The following is a 21,962-nucleotide window of genomic DNA, read 5'->3' as shown; positions in this document are numbered from 1 at the left end:
CTGACCATAATATTAAAGAAATCTGGGATAACATTAAGAGACTAAATCTAAGAATCATTGGTGTTTCCAAAATACAAACTAAAGGAGTGCACAATCTTTCCAATGAAATGCTCAGAAAATTTCCGAAACCTTAGAAACAAGGAAAAATCCAGATTGCAGTCACCTAAGAGGAGCTAGGGGAGGACCAGAGCCCATGAAACTCGTGGCAGACAAAGTGGTGGCAATGTCCAGGAGCAGGTGGCAGCAGTGATGGGGCCTTGCTCAGAGCAGAGTGCCCTGGGTGTTAGCCTGCCCTTGGTTCCCTGGAAGAGGACCAGTGACCAGTGTGAGAATGTCAACAGCAGCAGAAGTGGATGCTCAAATGCTTCTCTCTATTTTTTAGTCTGAGCCAGGGGAGGCCAAGCCATGTGGCCCAGGTAGCTGGAGGGGGTCCACTGCACAAGAATGGGAATTCTCTTCACCAGGATATGGAGGCTGTTCACTAATCAGGGTAACAAAATTATCACTGTAGGGTTGGACAATGTGGGGGAAAACTACCATCTTTAATAACTTTCTTTCTTTCTTTTTTGAGTTCAAAATTATAGGTTCTACTTAAAAATTTTCAAGAAGAAAATTATAGTACATTTAAAAAGGTACTTAACTCTCACAATATTAATGTAAACCATAGATTCTTGAAATATTTGAGGACATCATAGAAAATATGCTGTTGCTGAAAAAAGGATGTTAGTTTTTCAATATTTTTATAATTTCTTTAGGTTTGCTCCATGTCAAGGGAAAGTATTTTTTATGTGTGATTAAAGATGTGGAAGGCAAATATCTAATCAATTTCCTTCAGATAAATATTTTTAGATTATATAATAAATATGGAAGACTAGTGACAGTTTTCAATCCTCATTCTCTATTGTCTGAGCTTCCATTTCATTTCTTCTCTTTTTGGCTGTGGTGCCAAAATATGGTTAAAGGAAAAGGTTAGCTTTATAATGGTCACACTGCATAAGAATTATAATAGTCACTTGGTCACATTGCAAAAGAAGACCACAGAAGCCATAAGTGTGATTTAACAATATATGACACATTTTAACTCAAAAAGAGTAGAAAAATGAAACAAGAATCGGTAGAACTCAAGTAAGTGTTTGCCATTTTTTTTTAATTTAACATTCAAAATTTGCTCAAATACCATCTTTTCAGTGTGGTATTCAGTGACTTCTTGATTTTTAATTGCTAATTTCATCTATTTCCTGGGGAAGTATCTGGTAGACAAACCGAAAAAAATGAAAAAAAAAGCAGACTTTTAAAAATAATAAAAATCGTGGAAAGGAAGTATTTACATTCACATGAAGGGGGAAAGCATACTTTAATAGTGATATCCCACCTTCAATAGTTTTCTATTAATAAAAATGTACATACATCCTTTACAATAGGAAGTAAGGTAAAAGAGATAGTGATTAATGATGTACATTTCCTAATGTGGGATATTGGTGGCCAAGAATCTCTTTGTTCTTCCTGGAATACTTATACTAACAAGAACTTTGTAATAGTAGTTTTGGACAGTACAGACAGAGATTTCTGTAACTAAAGAAGAACAATACAAACTATTAGTGCATGAGGACCTAAGAAAAACTGTATTACTCCCATGCTCCAATGCTTCCCCTCCCTACTCCACTATGAGTCAGTCTCCTTATATCAGAGAAAATATTTGGCATTTTTTTTTGTGAGGGGGATTGGCTAACTTCGCTTAGCATGGGAAGAACTGATAAATTCTAGATAGACCAGAGGGGTGGGAGGGAAAGGGATGGGGCAGGGGATTAGTAAGGATAGTGGAATGTGATAGAAATCAACATCCAAAGTACATGTATGAAGATACGAATTGATGTCAACATACTTTATATACAACCAGAGATATGATAAATTGTGCTGTATACATGTAATAAGAAATGTAATTCATTCTGCTGTCATTTATTTATTTATTTATTTAAAAAATCAATTAGAAAAAAAATGGATTACTGATTTTTGCTAATAGACAAGAATGTATGACTTTAGCAGAAATATGCCAATTTTTGAAGCTAACTTCTTTTAAAGATCATCAGTGGTCTATCCAGTCATGCTGTGCTCTTACTGGTGAGGGATTATGCTAAGGACTTGAATGGAAGATGTCACAATTTAGGATCAGATGACATTTATTGAACTCTTCTCATAGACTTTGTATAAACAAAGTACTGGACTTTACCTGAAAGCTGCAAAAATTCATGGTTTAGATATATTTGTAATAAAATGGTTTATTTTTTATATAAGAAAAATCAAGACCACATATTTGAAAACAAGATGAAGTCTTACCCTACAATGTGTTTTCTCATTGGTTCCTTCCAAATTACTCTATAAAGCTGTAATCAACATTTTTCACAATGAATCCTCCCAAGACAATGTGTAGCCTGTGGTAAGTACAAAGGGAGAGGAAGAGGTTTTGAAATTTAAGAGCTTTGATTGAATGTTGCCCTCCACATCTTTAATCACACATAAAAAAATACTTTCCTTTGATTGCATGTTGTTCTCTCTTGTTCCACTAAGTCAAAATACAAATCAGCACAGATACTGTTTCCAATATTCAAAAATATCATGTTATTTATGAAACAATGTATTTTGCTTAAGATTGTGTATGTATGATGTAAATACCTTACGTTTTAAGTTAATGGCTTTATGTTCTAAAGAACAGTAAACAACACAAAAATTAGTAATTATCCTAATGCAATAAGTACTGGCATTGGTGGGTTGCTTTTGTTTTTATTTTGGTATCAGGGATTGAACTCAGGGACCCTTGACCAGTGAGCTACATCCCTGCCCTATTTTCTATATTTAGAAGCAGGGTCACACTGAGTTGCTTAGTGCCTCACTGTTGCTGAGGCTGGCTTTGAACTCAGATTCTCCTGTCTTAGGCTCCCTAGCCTCTGGAATTACAGGCGTGTGCCCTGGTGCTCAGCTCTGGCATTGGTGTTAAATGTCATTTTATAATTTATAATTTTCTTTATGCTATCTGTATTCTACTAACCACCCCCACCTCAGATTAAATCATTGAGCTGCTCTCAAAAAACAAAAACAAAAAACATCAGGAAAAAGCTTGACATTATATACCCATTTTGTTGATGAAAAACACACATGGAAAGCTGTAATCTAACTGAACATACTATCTGCAAGTTCTTGGCTTTCGCAGGGCAGAATTGCACAGTGAGCCTTTAACAGATTATTCCTTATATTGGTCTAAATTAATGAATATATTGTTAATCCATTTATCAGTCCATAAAAAATTGTAACTAAAGCTATCAAGTGATATTTTACCGCAGTCCGGCTGCAGCAAAATAACGGGGGTGGGGGTGGGGGGGGTGACGAATAACTTGTGTAGATTGATACAGCAGGAGTAGGAGCCATTTATTGTAGGACAACAGAGGTATTTATACATTCCACATAGCTTATCTAATTAACATAAACTCAATACAGCAGTCAACCAATAAGGAATCTCCACACTTAATGGCTCGCTGGCATTACTTCACAAATCACTCCCTCTGGCAAAATGCCAGGTGCCATCCAGACTTGTTTACAGACTCTAACATTTTCCAGGTGCCATCCTGACTTGTTTACAGACTCTAACAATATTTTAATTAAAACTGTTGTGTGAAACATGTCTACCCTGAGAGGTAGCATTCTATAAACATTATTAAATAATTTAGCTGCCGTCTTTTTAAGTATTAAATTGTATATGTCAAGTAGTTAAAATGAAATTGAGAGTTCAACTAAGGTATAAAAATTTTCCAAGCAATATTTTCAACTTTTTAATTTGCATATTTTATATTTTATATTTCTTATTTTACAAGTTGGAATACTACGTTTGAGTCTTTTTGTTTCTGTAAGTTTTCTTATGTCCTCTTTCACCATGTAAATGCATTTTTTAACAATTAATAATGCAATATTTTTAGTGCTCTTGGTTTATAATTTATTGAAATTTGATATACTATTTGTACTGAGACATAATTTGACCCAAAGTACTTTTTGTTTGCTTAGGTGTTTTTTTTTTCCAAAGTTTGAAAATACAAGGTATTTTTAAATGTAAACAGAATTATTCTATATTAACTACATACTCTTGTGTACTCTATTTGTGTAACTTTTACGCCCTGAAAATCTGAATAGTCATCCAAACTGGAACATTTTAGAATATTCAAGAAAATTAATAATTAATTTTAATATCAATGCTTTAAATTTCATGAAGATTTTGGTAAGAATAATAATATATACTACAAGTATTGTCAAAACATTAAAACTTTCTTCTATAAAACGTAAAATATGAGGCTGGGCTTGTAGCTCACTGTTCAAGAACTTGCCTAGCATGTATAAAGCACTGGGTTTGAGTCACAGAACCACCTCTAAGTAATAATAAAAAAGGTCCATTGACAACTAAATATATATAGATTAATTAATTAACTTATATAATTAATATATTTTTATATAATTAATATGTATATAAATATAATATATAATTATTTATAAATGTTCTATTTATAAATTCTTATAAATATAATAGTTATATAATTAATATATAATATATATTAAAATATATAATAATTTATATATATATATATATAAAATCATCTAATTCCAAGTAAGTTGGGATACATCAGTGTTAACTTTGGATGTTTTGTGTTTTATATTTATGTTATGATGTTTAAAATGTACATATAACATTTAATATTTGTCAAAAAATATTAAATATAACATTTAATAGTTTGTTTTTAAAAGTAAGTCCTAAGTTACGAAGTTTTATATGTATCCATACTTTTGAAATTATTTGTCATATATTGAAAATTCCATTCAACCTCCTTCCAAATACTGGAAACAAAGCTATAAAGCTCCATAGTGGACAAGATCCTCTCAAAGACATATTTTGTTTTAAATATTTATTTTTTATTTATGGGTGGACACAATATCTTCATTCTATTTTCATGTGGTGCTAAGGATTGAACCCAGTGCCTCATGCATGCTTGGAGAGCTTTTTACCTCTTAGCCATGACACCAGCCCTCAAAGACACATTTTTTTAATGAGGCATTGAACCCAGAGGGGCTTTACCACTGAGTCACATCACCAAGCTCTTTTTTAAAAATTTTTTTAGTTGTTGATTAAACTTATTTACTTATATGTGGTGCTGAGAATTGAACCCAGAGCCTCAACACATGCTAGGCAAGCACTCTAACAACTGAACAATGACCCAGCCCTCCCCAAGCTTTTAAATTGATTGATTATTTTTTTTCTTTTGAGACAGGGTCTTCCTAATTTGGTAATGTCCTCATTAAGTTGCTGAGGCTGGCTTTGATTTCGCAATCCTCCTTTCCCAGCATCCTGCGCTGCTGGAATTACAAACATGCACCACTGTAATGGCTCCAAGACACATCTTAATTTAAATGCCTAATGTACAGAATAACAATAGAATTTTAAAATGATAACAGAAAAAATGCAGGTTACGTTTAGAGGTAAGTTAATTTGGATTTCAATTGATTTATTGACCCAGACCTTAAAAGATAGCAGGGGTTGGAATTATATATAACAAATCCAGAAGGAAAATAGGTGCCAAGCAAGATTACAACACTGGAAAAACTATCTTTCAGAACTGATGTTAAAAGAGAACATTTCATGATAAGCAGAAACTAAAAGTATTCAAACCACTAAGCCTGCACTCAGTGAAATAGTTTAGTGTAAAAGAAATAAAACAAAGTATTATAGGAATGAATTGCAATAGAAGAATAGTAAGTTAAAGGAGAATCAAATCTGAATTAACCATTAGAAATAAATCCAAATGACAGAAAATAAATTTTTCTCTCTGCAGCAACACTGAATGTAAATGTTGTAAACTCACCAAACAAAAGACATAGAAAGGCAGATTAGATTAAAAAATTAGGCCCAATAAAATGTTGTCCAACAGAGATTCATCTTACAAAGACATTCACACACTGAAGGATAAGGGATAGAAAAACATACACCATGGAAATTAAAACAGCAAGCATGTGTAACTACTCAAATATCAAAAACCTAGACTGCAAGTCAAAATTAATCAGAAAAAAACAAATGTCACTTCAAACTAACTAAAGGAATCAACCAACAAGATATGATGATAACAAATATTCACACCCTTCAATGTGGGACACCTGTATATAACACAATCCCTTCTCAATACAATGAATCAAGTAGACCACACTACAGCAATACTGAGCAATTTCAACATACCTCTGTCCATTAGGTAGGTCATTCAGGCATAAACTAAGAAAAGACTCTTCAGAAAAAAATATTATTAATCAAACGGAACTTACTGACACCTAAAGAATATTTTATCCATCAAAAAATGAATTTACTTTCTTCTCAATGCCACAAGGAACTCTCTCTAAAATAGACCAGATTTTAGGGTATGAATCAATTCTAAAAAATACAAAAAAATGGAGATAATTCCTTGAATTCTGTAAGGTCATTATGGATTAAAACTATAAATCAACAAGGCAAGGCAAAACACAACCATTTCAACACCAGGAGATTAAATAATTCACTTTTGAGTGAATAATGAACCACAGAATAAATCAGGGAAGAAATTATTGGAAACAAATGCTGAGAAACAAAATCAAAATCTCTGAGACAGCATGAAGGTGCTTCTAAGAGGAAATGTTATAGAATTGAGTTCCCATATTAAAAGACTGAATGATTCCAAATAAATAAGGTGGTGCTACACGTCAAGATCCTAGAGGGAAAAAAAATCAAACAAACAAATTGTAAAATCTGGAGAGGTCAGAAAATAATTAAGATCAAAGCCAGAATTAATGAAAGTGTAAAACTACAAAAGATCGAAGAGATTTTTGATCCTTTAAAAGATAAAAAGATTGATAAACTCTTAGTCAAATTAACCAAAAGAAGGAGAAAGAAGAGTCATATCAACAAAATTATAGATGAAAAAGATATCACCACAGACAATTCTGAAATTCAGAGGATAATTAGAAACTGTTGTGAAAGCTTATATCAATAAATTAGAAAATCTAGAATATATTGTCAAATGATGAGACACATATGACTGACCCAAATGAATCAAGAGTATCTAGAAAATTTCAACAGACCAAGATGAAGCAATATAAATGAATCAGCAATTAAAGCCTTCTAACAAAGAAAACCTAGGACCAGCTGGATTCTCAGATGAGTTTTGTGAGACTTTTAAAAAACAACTAATGCCATTTCTCCTCAAAATTTTCCATGAAATAGAAAAGGAAGGAACACTGTCAAATTCACTCTATAAGCCAGTGTCACCCTGAGACCAAAACCAGACAAAGATATATCAGACCAATATTCATGATGAAAATTGACGTGAAAATCCAAAATAACAAACTGACATGCCACATTTAAAAATCACATTAGAAAGATAGTACAACATGATCAAGTGTGTTTTATTCCAGGAATGTAAGGGTGGTTCAACATATGCAAATCAATAAATGACATTCACCACATGAATTATGTGATTATTAAGTACAAGAATCATGTGATTATCCCAAGTGAGGCAAGGAAACTATTCAAAAAAATTCAGCACCCATTCATGTCGAAAACACTGGAGAAACCCTAGTGTTTAAAACACTAGGGATGGAAGGAAGTTATTACAATGATGTAAAGGCTATATATAACAAATTCAAGGCCTACATCATACTTAGGGAGAAAAACTGAAAACATTTCCTCTAAAATTAATAACAAGACAAGGGTATCCACTTTCACTGCTACTATACGCTATAGTCCTTGAAACTCTCACCAGAACAATCCGCAAAAGAAGAAATTAAAGGGATACAAAGAGGAAAATAAGTCAAATTATCTCTGTTCGCTGTTGAAAAAATCCTATATTTAGAAGTCCCCAAAAAACTCCACCAGAAGTCTTCTAAAGTTGATAAACAAATTCAACAAAGTAGCAGGATAAAAGGTCAACATACATACATTAATTGCTTTCCTCTTCTCCAGTAAAGCATCTGAAGAGAAAGAAATCAGGAAAAGTATCTCATTCACAATGGCCTCATGAATACTTGGGAATAGAAGCTGGGGTTAGTAGCTCAGTGGTGGAGTGCTAACCTAGCATGCATGAGGCACTGGGTTTGATCCTCAGCACCACATACAAATAAATAAATTACATTCATTTACTACAAAATATATTTTAAAAAATACTTGGGAATAAATCTTATCCCAGCTAGCCAATCAACTTATACTGCACACCTGCCAATTTACACATATCTTTGATGCCCAGGTACAGGCAGTGTCAGAGAATATCTGATTTGGTAAGACATTGGCATCAAACTTCATATACTACAAATATAACACTCAGTATTAGCTTGACAAATTGCAAGAATTTTTTTGTCTTACATTCATGCAAATTTGTTAATTATATAATGAAAATATATATTTAAGCACTTTATTATTAATCCATATACTTGAAAGCAACTTCTATCACTCTTTGAAGGCCTGACAAGTTCAGTATCTGAAAACTTGTCAGAGCCCAGTGTGTTTGGAACCCTGAGGCTGGTGGGGGCGGGGCAGGCAGTCTGTTGAGGGAATGTCTGCGACGAGCGCCATCTGGAGGAAACCAGCCGCCACGGTGCTTTCAGTAGCTAGGAGAACAAGGCTGAGATGCCTAGGGCCAAGCAGGCAATCCAGCAACACTGGTGCCTCCCATTAACCCCCTCTCAGCTTCACAAGGGCTGCAGGACAGGCATGGGTGTCCTCCGTGAGAATAAAAAAACTGCAAGTGAAGTTCTCTGCCTGGCTTTTTAGCTAATCATTAAAGAAATTTTGAGTTTTTCTAAAAGACAGATGGGATCTTACTAAAGAACTTATTCTGGTACCTGTTGCTGGACTAGAAAAACTGGACTGGGAATTAGCTGTGCTAGGTGATGCTTATCAAGGATAGGAATTCAGTGGGTTTTGTTGTTGTTGTTGTTGTTGTTTTAGGCTCTTTTATCCCAATCTTGTTCTGAACAGATGTTCTAAAATTAATAAACATACATTTTATTTCTGGATCTATCTGTTTAGCAATAATGGGAGATCAGCAGATCAGATACCACCCATTTTTTCCCTGATATTGACCCCCATAGTCTTCCTCCTGGTTCTAAATTTTGTTTGACAGCAGGAGATTTTCAGGAGGTTTATTCATAATTCAGTAGGTGGCACTATATTGCCACCTGTTTCTGCATAGGCACAGCTCACAATGTGATTGACTATATTGATACAATATGGAAAACATTCAAGCCAGGTGAATTTTGATAAATCTTGGTCCTTTGCTGTATCACTTTGAAAATTTGGCAAAGAATTTTCCATAGAATTGACCTATGAGGATATAAACAATGTTGTTCTACAATATAGATTCCAGGTACAGGTAGACAAAGAATCCATATTGTCAACATAGTCTGTGAAGGATCTCTCTATGGTGAAACACTACTATGAATGTGTCTTATTTGTGTTCCATAAGCCACAATAATGGTTTTAAGTTATATCACCCAGAAAAGTTTAATAAGAACAAATGCTGAGATGAACAACTCAAAATCAACTATCAGTGATGACAGAACATAACCTCAAATCAGTGGTGCCCTCTTATTCCTAATAATATTTGGAAATAGTGTCTATTCATTTTAAAATACCTATTCTTTTGTTCATAAATAGAGTATGCAATGCAGATTTCCATTGCACAAGTAAAAATGGAGGAAATAACCTTCACATATACTTTTTCAATGAAGCCCACAATTGTCTTTCATTGGGAAAAAAATATCCAGTGTCTTCATGAAGTTGTCTGTCATTGTTAATGACTGATTGTATTGAAGTTCATAATAATCTCATTTCTATTTTTATATGCACTTCATATGCTATTTTTGGAAGTCTAAGGTTCTGTTTCATTCAATGTGTGAAACTGGCATTTTGTTTGCTTTCTTCCTGAACAATCTACATATAAAATATGTATTTATTCATTTTTCTTCCAAATTAGTTGACTATATTTTTTTGGTTCAGCTGAATTAAGAAAAGAATCAGCTATTTCATTTTTATGAAATGTTAAACTTAATCAGTAAAATATAATTGGGTAATTAAGTCTTTTATGCACATTAAGTGGGACACTTTATGAAAGCATACTCATCATGGATCACTTTGAAATGTATGGGATATCAACATTCTAAGCAAGACACAAAAGTCTTTTTAAAAGTAGCGCTACAAGAGTAGAAAATAAACATCTGTCCATTTGAAATGTATGATTTCAAACTAGAAATGAATACAGTTTGTCAGGGTGATGTTTACAATAATATATATATATATATATATATATATATATATATATATATATATATATTGTTGTTGTTGTTTTTGGATTACCAGGATTATGAAAGGAAACACTTTTTAGTTAATCATATACTAGTAAAAACTGTCATAGTGTTATGAATGCTTGAAAATCTTGACTATGAAATTCAGGGATAAATTATCACCTGTGGTGTGTCCTTAAGTTGAAGGCATTCATGTAATTTCATATTAACCCAATTTTGTTCCTTGATAGATTGGAGCTTAAACATTACATATCCTGCCATAAATTACTACCTCTAGCAGATCTTTATTAGGGGAGTTTTCCTTTCTCTCTCTCTTTCTTCCTTTCTTTCTTCTTTTTTCATTTTAATGTTTGTTATTCTGTTTTCAATCTCTTGAAGAGCAAAGATGAATAATGTTTTAACCTTTTCTTGGAGAAAAGAAAGAACTTTTATTGAATGTTTTCACAGATGATTATGATTGCTTTAAATTATCTCTTTGGCAGTTTGGATTACAGGGACTTCATATACTGATAAACATAAGTGTCATGGTTTTGATTAGACCTGAGGATGGATTTGGCATACAGTGAGGGAGCACTTTTTTCTTTATTCCTGGTATGTAGGGTAGGATTCCATTGAGCTAATTTGACTTGTCAAGTTTGAGAAACCTGAAACCTGAGGTTTCTCAAAACAAACTAAAACTATGATGTTTTTGTGTCCCTCAGTACTTGGCAGGCATGTATTTGGTAGGAATTCTCATCATTTATATGAAAAAATTTGAAATTAACTGCAAAATGGAAAAAAACAAAATTATTTTAAGAAAAAAAAATTAAGGAGCATAAATATTTAAAAACATCCATTGAACAGCAAAGAATGCATACTGTTTTGAATAATTTTAAAAATGTATTTATTCACTCACTTCAGTTTTCACAACTTGTATCAAAACAGAAGATCTTTTTTCTCACAAAGGCAAAAACAGATCAAAACTGATGGATCATTTTTGTTACCTAATTTTTTTTACTATCAGATTTTATCCTTTAATAATGTTACCTACTTTTCCAAATTATAGAATATATTTTATTTAACTCCAAAGTTAGATAGTTTATTTGTTATAATTTCTCCCTCATGAGTGTTGATTTTAAGTGTTCTATAAATATTTGCATCACTTTTTTATTGTAGCTTTTTCCGTTAAGATATTAAAAACTCAAAAATGTGGTGTTAATCCTTAATATTAGAGTCATTGGAAGATTTATTTAATTCTGTAATTCTTAAGTTTAGTCCTAGCTGCTAAACTATGTAAACCTTAATATTTTTTATCTTAAGTTAGCTCTAACCACAAACGAATAGTTTTCAAAAGGATCAGGTGTTGATTTAGGGGTAGCAGGACCATCCTGTCCTGGTATTTTCTAGGCCGGGGCATAAGCAAAAAAAGACAACCTGACCAAAAGGAAAATTAGGGCAGACATCTGTTCAGTGTTCATGATCCCTGGATTCTATGGGTGGTGATTCTCCACCCCTTGACCCAAGCCAGTAGGTCAAAGGACATAACTTATTAAGGCTGTGTTAACCATGTTTATACTTACTGCATAGGTAAGTTCCTCCTCCAAGAATCTGGATGTCATAGCAGCATCAAATCTAGTGAGACAACTAGAAAAGATACACACTCATTATAGAGTGGAAAATTCAAAGAAGTTGGCTGTAGTTCTGCTTCTACACATCCTGGGGATGGCTCTAGAACTAGGACCAGATCCCTGCAACATAAAGCCATCTACTCAGGACATAGAGACCCTCTTCTAGCCTATGCGTATAATAAAACCATCACTGCCCTTGTGTGCATCTGAGTGTTTGCATATATGTATATGTGTGCATATTTATAATGTGTGTGCCCAGTTGTGCCTCCCATCCTGGCCTCATGCCCTCCCCAATCCCAGATGACCTATACAAAACCTGCTACAACAAGACCAATACCTACCTTTAGCATAGCTGGGTAATTTTCTTAGTTTGAAAGAAATGTCTTCAGTTATCCTGGCAATAGAGTCTCCTTGGGCCTCAGCTATATCTACTGTGAAATTGGAAGACTTGTATGGCTTTCTAATGTTTTTCAAATTAAATGATATAATAACAGAAAGGGTCTCATTAATTGAAAAAAGGCTCAGCCTGGACCTCAGTGAGTGAGACGGTTCTTGGAGTCATGTCCTTCCTATGGAGAAATGTGAAAAATTAGATCAACAAACAATTGTTTTCTGTGTGGTGGGAGAACACTTCCCCCAGAGAGAAGAGAAGGAAGTCCCCAGTTTGAAGAAAGTACACACTGAGTTGATGGGGAAGTTCTCCACTATGCACTGCAAATGTGGGCGATGGAGTAAAATACTTATAGCAGACTTGGTAATGAGGAGGAGGAAGAAAATGGTGATGGTGATGGTGATATACACATGGTTGTACTGCTGTGCCAGAGCATCAGGGGTTCTGATGACATTGCTGCTACTGCTATTGGAGCAGAGGCAAGCATCAGTCTTGATTCCTACATAAAATGTGAAGGCAGTAAATGCCCCAAAATGTGTCACAAAAATTTCTGTGACCCTGGACACTTTACAGAAGAGCTAAATTTTATTCAATAGGCTTCACTTTCTAACAAAACACAAGGCCGAGATGTCTCTTTTTATACTAAGACTCAGTTACAGGAACTACACCAGTGTCCCTCCATGCATAGGACAAAAGCTTCCTCTCTGTGCTGTGCAGGACAGGGTGCAGCTGGCTCAGTGAGGCAGCAATCCTGTCCACATTATTGCAGGTGACAGAGGCTTTTGGTGTCATCCAGAGGGAATGACAAGCTCTTGATTTCCTCCATCAATCGATAGCAGCAGAGGTACTACTCCAGGTCAGAGGATATAGCTACCCAGGAGAGAAAGAGAGGAGACCAGCATGTGGGTTCAGAACAGGAGATTAAGGGTCAGGCACTGAACTGGAAGTCAGGACAGTCCATCCTATGCCCTGGGCTACTGTAACCGGGTCTGAGGGCCAAATCTCTATGTCTCTCCAGGACATTTAAAGAAGCTCAGGACATAGAATAAGACTTACCTATTGCAGGTGCTAGAGGAACCAGGACTCAGGTATCAGCCTAAGTAGATTTTGTAGGGTGAGAATCACTCAGGAGACAAAGCTGTGGTGAAGATACCTTAGAAGAGATCTCTGGAAGGTGGGTGTATAAATATCCCTTCATCAAACTTGCTTTTACTTAAGCAAGTTCAGGCCTATGATCATACCTGAGGCCCTAAGGCAAGTGAGATTGTAGAGCACTCTGCAGAGTCTCCTCAAGGAGGCTGTGCATGCTCCATCCAGGGGAGGGGGCCCAAGTATCCCCTCCCCAACCTGTTATTGAACATGATCAAAGAGCCTTAAGGGATGATGTGAGTGGACATGGGAGAAGAGGCCAGGGATGAGTGGGAAGGCATCTCTGCAAGTTCTTAGTATGAAAGGGTAATACCTGGAACATTATCATTATCCTCCTCATTGTCACATCTGCTACAACTATTTTAATCCACCACCCACATTTGCAGTGCATTGCGGAGGACTTCCGCATTAACTCAGTGTGTCCTTTCTTCAAACTAGGGACTTCCTTCTCTTCTCTCTGGGAGAAGTTTTCTCCCACCACACACACACACACACACAAAACAACTGATCATTGATCCCATTTTCCACATTTCTCCAGAGGAAGGACAAGACTCCAAGAATCGCCTCAATCACTGAGATTCAGGCTGAGCCTTTTTCAATTAATGAGATGCTTTCTGTTATTATATCATTTAATTTGGAAAAAAGTGAGAATGTGGGCTCCTAGGGCCTGTGACCTTCCTCCACTATGACTGCAGGGATTCCTGCATAATCCTAGGGCACCACTGCTCATGATCCATAAGTTTTTCCAGGTATTACCCTTCCGTCCTAAGAACTTGCAGAGATGCCTTCCCATTCATCCTTGACCTCTCCTTCCAGGTCCAGTCACATCATCCCTTAAGGTTCTTTGATCATGATCTAGGTGACAACAAATGTCTCTGTCATCTGCATCTGTTTTTGTAGGGCTGAAAATCACTCAGGAGACAAAGCTGAGGTGCAGGTACCCTAGAAGGGAGGTCAGTGTGGGAGTGTTGGGCTCCTAGGGCCTGTGTCCTTCCTCCGCTATGACTGCATGCATTCCCTACCTAGTCCTAGGGCACCATTGATCATGATCCATAAGTTATTCCAGGTATTACCCTTCTATCCTAAGAACTTGCAGAGATGCCCTCCCACTCATCCTTGGCCTCTCCTCCCATGTCCACTCACATCATCCCTTAAGGCTCTTTGATCATGTTCAGTAACAGGATGGCAAGGGAACACTTGGGTGTTGAAAGCCACAGCCGAAGCGACCCCATCAAACTTCCAGCTGATTGGCTCACTCATTGGGCTGTTTCCCCACCCTTTCAGACCATAAAGCTGCTCATTGGGGGACTCTTTTGGCTCTGCCCACGCGACCCAGCCAATCGGCCTCAAGAGTGGTAAGGGTTCCGGTTGAGGTGCTCTCTGGAAGTGCTGGAGGCAGCGGTTGGGCTCTCTGGAATTCCTGGAGAGCTCATGTGGTGCAGCGTGGGTGCTAAAAATAAAGTTCATTCCAGCTTGACAAGTGGCTCATGAATTGTTCCAAGCCAGACTGCGGCATTTGGTGGACTGTACGGGGAACGACTGAGGGTAAGTGTTAAGGTAAACTACGCATCCCTGAGGGCAGGGAAAGAGGAATGGGTTGGCATTTTAAGATTCTTCTTTCGTTTTGTTTTGCTTTTGTTTTAAGTTGCCTGTCCCTGGAGATAGGTGAGACAGAAGAAAAAACGCTCACATCTGAGGAAAAACTATTTGCAACTGAGGAACAGATAGGGAGAAAGGACAGATGGACATTTCAGGAGGATAGATCAAGTAAAAGAGGAGGCCTCTAGAGATAGTCAGAAAGGGGAAGAAAGTTTAGAGCAGAAAAAGCCATCAGGGGAGAAGTTACAACAGGAGGCTGCTACTAACACCTTTCTATCACTAGAGGGTGTAAGATTACAACCAACAGCTCAACCTATGGAGACAACATATGCTGGGAGGCCCCCAACCCCTGTAGTTGATAGATGGGATCCTGAGACAGGACCTCAAAGATTAGCATGCCCTGTATTTGAGCAGGCAGGAGGGCAGCGAATTCACCATGCTTTAGATTTCAAAACAGTGAAGCAGCTAAAAGAGGTTGTAACAACCTATGGTCCTCAAGCACACTTCACTGTAAGCATGGTCAAATCCATTACCAATTTGAACATGACACCAGCAGATTGGACTAGTATGTGTAAAGCTATGCTAAATGGAGGACAATACCTGTTATGGAAGGTTGCCAATGAGGAATTTTGCATGGAGATAGCTAGGCAAAATGCAGCAGGTGGTTATCCTCAGAGAAATCTAGATAGGTTGTTAGGAAAGGGACCTTATGAGGGTCAGCAGCAACAAATTGCATATGATCTTGCCATATACTCACAAATTGCTACAGATGCAGTTAGGGCATGGAAGACTTTACAAGGACATGGATATTAACAAGGTCAGTTATCTAGAGGTAATACAAGGAGCTAATGAACCTTACGCTGAATTTATAGATAGGCTTATTCAAACAGCTACTAGAGTTTTGGGGGATACAGAACAAGCAATACCATTAATGAAACAGCTAGCCTATGAACAAGCAAACAGATGGTGCAAGGAAGCCATTAGACCATGGAAACATGGAGATTTAAACACATATATTAAATTATATAGAGACATTAATGAACAAGGGAAAGTCTTGGCAGCTGCAGTACAACAGGTTTTAAATGCCAGGCCAAAAACATGCTACAATTGTGAACAAACAGGACATTTTAAAAGGAATTGCCCCATAGGAGGAGGATTTAACAAAACTAGGTATCAAAGGGGTAGAATACCGGGTATTTGCCCTCGATGTTGTAGAGGGAGACATTGGGCTAATGAATGCCATTCTCAAACCACCATAGAGGGTACTCCATTATCAAAAAATGGACAAGGACCAGGTGCTTACCCATGATATTGTGGAGAAAGGCATCGGGATCCATTGCCAAAAAATGGACAAGGGTGCACAGTGCTCTGGGGCCTACGACCACAAATATACAGGGCACTGGAGGAACCCAACAACACCATCAGGGTAGTGCCCAGGACACATTATCCATTAGATCCCTCATTAGACAAACAAGAGGGAGCACAGGATTGGACATCTGTGCCTCCACCAGAGCAGTACTAACTCCAGAGATGGGAGTTCAATTCATTCCCACAGGGGTAAAAGGGCCTCTTCCCCAAGGAACAGTAGGCTTATTATTGGGACACAGTTCTTCTACTCTAAAAGGACTTATGATAAGTCCTGGGGTAATTGATCCCGATTATGAAGGTGAAATAAAAATAATAGCCAGTTCTCCAAAGGGTATATCAGTAATTTCACCAAGAGATAGAATAGCACAGTTATTAATAATACCCAACCTACATGATAAATTTTCCAGTCGTACTGTAGAAAGAAGTTCCAGGGGATTAGGCCCCATAGGTGTAGATTGGTCTATGCTTTCTTTAAATTTAGATTCTCACCCCATGCTAAAACTAAATATTCAAGACATGAATTTAATGGGCTACTGGATACAGGTGCAGACTTTAGCATCATCTCTTGTCATGAATGGCCGAAACATTGGCCATTACAACAAGCCATTCAAACACTTCGAGGCCTACGAGTGGCGACTAATCCCCATAGAAGTGAGATGGTATTAGATTGGAAGGATCCTGAAGGATGTAAGGGAACTATACAGCCATATGTATTGGATCATCTTCCTATAAATTTATGGGGATGAGATGTCCTAGATCAATTAGGACTAACATTAACAAATAACATCAATCCAAATGCATCCACTATTATGACTAGACAAGGCTTTAGGAAAGGAAAAGGATTGGAAGAAAAAGGACAAAGTCTAGTGGCACCAATACAAATAGATCAAGAAATAGATATTCATGGATTCGGTTTTCAGGAGGGGTCACTGAGACAATAAAAATTACTTGGAAATCAGAAAGACCAGTATGGGTTCCTCAGTGGCCCCTGACTAAAGAAAAGATACAAGCAGCTCATGATCTGGTCAAACAACAATTAGTGGAGGGACATATACAACCTTCTGTATCTCCCCATAATACTCCCATTTTTGTCATCAAAAAGTAATCTGGTAAATGGAGATTATTGCAAGAATTAAGAGCCATTAATAATGAAATGGTTATTATGGGACCTGCTCAATCGGGGATTCCCCAATTGTCTGCTTTGCCAAAAACCTGGTCTGTTTTAGTTATAGATATTAAAGATTGTTTTTTTTTCAATTCCAATTCATCCTGAGGATAGTCCACGTTTTGCATTTACTATCCCTGCACTGAATCATGAAGGTCCTGATCAGACATACGAATGGAAAGTACTCCCTCAAGGGATGGCTAACAGCCCAACTATGTGTCAAATTTATGTTAACAAAGTAATCCAGCCACTTAGAAATCAAAATCCTGACCTACAAATATTTCACTATATGGATGATGTATTATTAGCACACAAAGATAAAAACACATTGCTAGAATGTTATGCCACACTTACAAACTTTTTAAAAATTATAATCTAGAGATAGAAATAGATAAAGTACAATTAAATTTTCCAATTAATTATTTAGGAGTTCTATTATCCTCAACCATGGTTGGTCCACCAACAATTCAAATACGAGTAGATCAACTCAAATCACTTAACGAATTTCAAAAGTTATTAGGAGACATAAATTGGATAAGGCCTTATCTAGGCATACCAACAGGAGAGTTGGGACCTTTATTTGATATCCTAAAAGGTCCATCAGATCCAAATTCACCCCGCATGTTAATGCCTGAAGCAAGAAAGACATTAAAAATCATTGAAACATATATGGAAAATATGCATTTGGATAGAATTGATATAAGTTTGCCTTTATTATTTATTGTACTACCAACAAAAAATATTCCTACAGGAGTATTTTGGCAAGAAGGTCCACTATTATGGATACATTTATCTTATTCTCCTAACACTATTCTAATTAGGTATCCTGAGGCTGTAGGACAATTAATACTCAAAGCAGCAAAGGGAGTGTTTGGAATTTCTCCCAATAAAATTATTACTCCATATACTATGGATCAAATTGATGAGTTAGCTAATGAGTTAAATAGTTGGGCAATAATCATGTGCAAATCTAATGTTTCATTTGATAACCACTTACCATCTAATCCTTTGTTGTCTTTTTGGTCATTGCATCCTGTAATTTTTCCAAAAATGACAAGAAAAACACCTATCATGAATGCTCCAAATATATTCACTAATGGGTCAAATAATGGTACAGCAGCAATAGTTACCCCTGATCAAAGTTTTACATTTTTAGTACCCAAACAATCAGCTCAAAAGGTAGAGCTTAATGCAGTATTACAAGCTTTTGTGATGTTTAAAGATTCTGTATTTAATTTATTTTCTGATAGTCAGTATATAGTTAATGCTATAGTATCCCTTGAAGATGCTGATAGGATTTCCCCTTCCTCTACTTTGTTCTCTTTTTTCCACTATATAAAGTCTAATCTGGGACAGAAAAGATCCATTCTTTATAGGACATATCAGGGAACAAATATGATTGCCTGGAGCCCTTAGTTTGGGCAATGATTTAGCAGATAAAACTACACATGACATACATATTTTCTCTACACTAGAAGAAGCTACAAATTTTCATAAAAGGTTCCATATCAATGCTAATACTTTACAAAAGCATGTTAAAATAACTAAGGAACAATCTAGACAAATAATAAAACAATGTCAAAATTGTGTGACCTTTTTTACCACAAGTTAATCTTGGAGTCAATCCTAGAGGACTGAAACCTAATGATATTTGGCAGATGGATATCACACACTTGCCAGAATTTGGAAAATTAAAATATTTGCATGTTACAGTTGATACTTCTTCTGGATTTTTGATGGGCTCCCTTCATACTGGAGAAAAAACTAAAGATATTATAGCTCATTGCTTACAAAATTTTGCCACTGTGGGCGTTCCAAAACAGTAAAAAACAGATAATGCCCTGGTTATACTTCTACCTCTTTTAAACAATTTTACTCATCATTTGGCATTACTCATATAACAGGAATCCCATACAATCCACAGGGACAAGGCATAGTTGAAAGAGCTCATCAAACTATTAAAATGTACTTATTAAAACAAAAAGAGGGAATTGGGAAGGGGTATATATTCCCCAAAGATAAACTTAAAATAACTCTTTTTACTCTAAACTTTTTAAATTTGGATTCATCAGGGCTTAGTGCTGTGGAAAGGCATATGATTCCAAAAAATGTACATAAGCCCAAGGTACTTTGGGAGGATATTCTAACAGGACAATGGAAAGGTCCTGACCCAGTGATTGTCTGGATCACGGGTCTGTTTGTGTGTTTCCACAGGGAGAACAGCAGCCGATTTGGATTCCAGAGAGACTAACTAAAGCGTTTTCTACAGACCAAAAAGAAGATGATTTGGCTCAAATCCATAACAGCTGATATCCAGAACTCCAATTTGGCTATCCTTACATATGTGACAGTGGTTCTCTCACACCTGGAGGCTAATGAAACCAGGATGTTTTTTTCAATATCTATTTTATTATTGCCCTTTCCCAAATCATGAAGTTCTATTTTGTTTTTTGAGCTCATACAGACATAGGTTAATGTTTTGCTGATAAGTTCTATTTTTTGGCTATGGAGTTTTTAAACATTGCAATGGAGATTTCACCTGTAAAAAGTTACAAGGCCTTTACTACTATGTTATGTGTTGTATGTATTATTTTTGCACACTTGTGTTTTGTTTTGTATGTGCGTATGTCCATATATCATATATGACGAGCACTCATGAAAAAATGGATCCAAATATTTTTTTTTCTTATTCACATGATTTAAATTGTTTAATTTAAATTGGGTAAACAGCTGTTGAGGATTGTTTTAATATGTGAACAAAAAAGGAGTTAACAGATCTGTTTGTTTACTTTCACCTTTCCTTTTCATTATATTTAATAATTCTGTTCAGTATAATGTAAATTGTTTAGAAAATTGCTTTCTTTTAGTGCCTGCTGGAATGTTACATAATTTTTTCTTTAGCCATCATTGCCATAATTCCTATCTTCATCCCAGTGCTGGTGAAGACAAAGATAAAACTACAGCTTCTGCAATAGCTATCCCAACAAACTGTATAAACTGATGCATCAATGAATAATGTAACTCAACAAGTGATGCTCAATCAAAAAGTCAATTTGCTTTGGGAGGAAATGGACATATTAATGGATTCCTCTGCTTTGAACTGCTTGCAAAACTTGCCTAGACTACGTATCATTTGTATGCATTGTGAACTATCTGTTGGTGCAGCGACTTGTGGTAGTGCCGGGGTATTTTTGCTGATGATGTCATTGGTGGTACAATTATTCCAAAAGGAGCCATCAATTGGCTTGATGTCATGGCATTTTGTATCCTCCTCCCTTCTGCTTGTGATGGTCGTTCAGCTAAAATTTGGAGGCCAACAGAGGTGAGGCAAAGAACCTCACCCCCACACACACACTGGTACAAAGGCCTATCCACAGGTGTGGCTGTATGCTGGACTGGTAGTCAATGACAGGTAAGATCAAATTGCAATGGTATCAACCTAAGACAGGAGGCTGACACCTTGAGGTCAGCTCATCTGATGACGGGTAAGGAACATATGTACTATTGGACAACCTAAGTCAGGCACAGTCCCTAAGCCACATGTTTGTTGTTTCATTAAACAGAGAGGGGGAGATGTTGAGAGCCACAGCCCAAGCGGCCCCAGCAAACTTCCAGCTGATTGGCTCACTGTGGCCCCAGCAAACTTCCAGCTGACTGGCTCCTCTGCGGTGACGCTCATTGGGCTGTTTCCCCACCCTTTCAGACCACGGAGCTGCTCATTGGGGGACTCTTTTAGCTCTGCTCACGAGACCCAGCCAATCGGCCTCAAGAGCGGGAAGGGTTCCGGTTGAAGTGCTTGCCGGAAGTGCCGGAGGTGGCGGTTGGGCTCTCGGGGAATTCATGGAGAGCTCATGTGGTGTGGCGTGGGTGCTAAAAATAAAGTTCATTCCTGCTTGACAAGTGGCTCATGAATTGTGCCCAGCCAGACTGCGGCACTTGGGCCCCTTCCCTGGGTGGAACATGCACAGCCTCCTTGAGGAGACTCTGCAGAGTGCTCTACAATCTCACTTGCCTCAGGGCCTCAGGTATGATCATGGGCCTGAACTTATTTAAGTGAAAGTATCCTCTTTGCTGAAGGGATCTATATCCACCCACCTTCCAGAGATCATCCATGTACAACTGTGAGCCCACAACCTTCAAGGAGACCACAGGGATTTTAGGTTTTTTTCTCAAGCATCTCTGGCTTATGGAACTAGTAACAAAATTATATAAATTATTTTGCAAAAAGAAAAAGTAAGAATAAATTCTTAATAGCAGTTCCTAATTTATTGTGGAAAGGGGGTGTCATAGAAGAGAGAGAATATCATGTTGAATGACACTGCAATGTATGATA

General features: G+C 36.7%; 2 pseudogenes; both read left to right on the top strand.

Moving 5' to 3' along the window:
- Positions 1–444: 444 nt before the first annotated feature.
- On the top strand, positions 445–2,174 carry LOC124106637 (ADP-ribosylation factor-like protein 5A; annotated as a pseudogene).
- A 6,584-nt stretch (positions 2,175–8,758) lies between these two features.
- Positions 8,759–9,487, top strand: LOC124106625 (carnosine N-methyltransferase-like; annotated as a pseudogene).
- The last annotated feature ends 12,475 nt before the right edge of the window (positions 9,488–21,962 follow it).

This window comes from Marmota monax, unplaced genomic scaffold, assembly GCF_021218885.2.
Source record: "Marmota monax isolate L192 unplaced genomic scaffold, Marmota_monax_Labrador192_F-V1.1 WCK01_AAM20220418_F8-fsc00416, whole genome shotgun sequence".
NCBI lineage: Eukaryota > Metazoa > Chordata > Mammalia > Rodentia > Sciuridae > Marmota > Marmota monax.
This window is presented reverse-complemented; position numbering and strand designations above follow the sequence as displayed.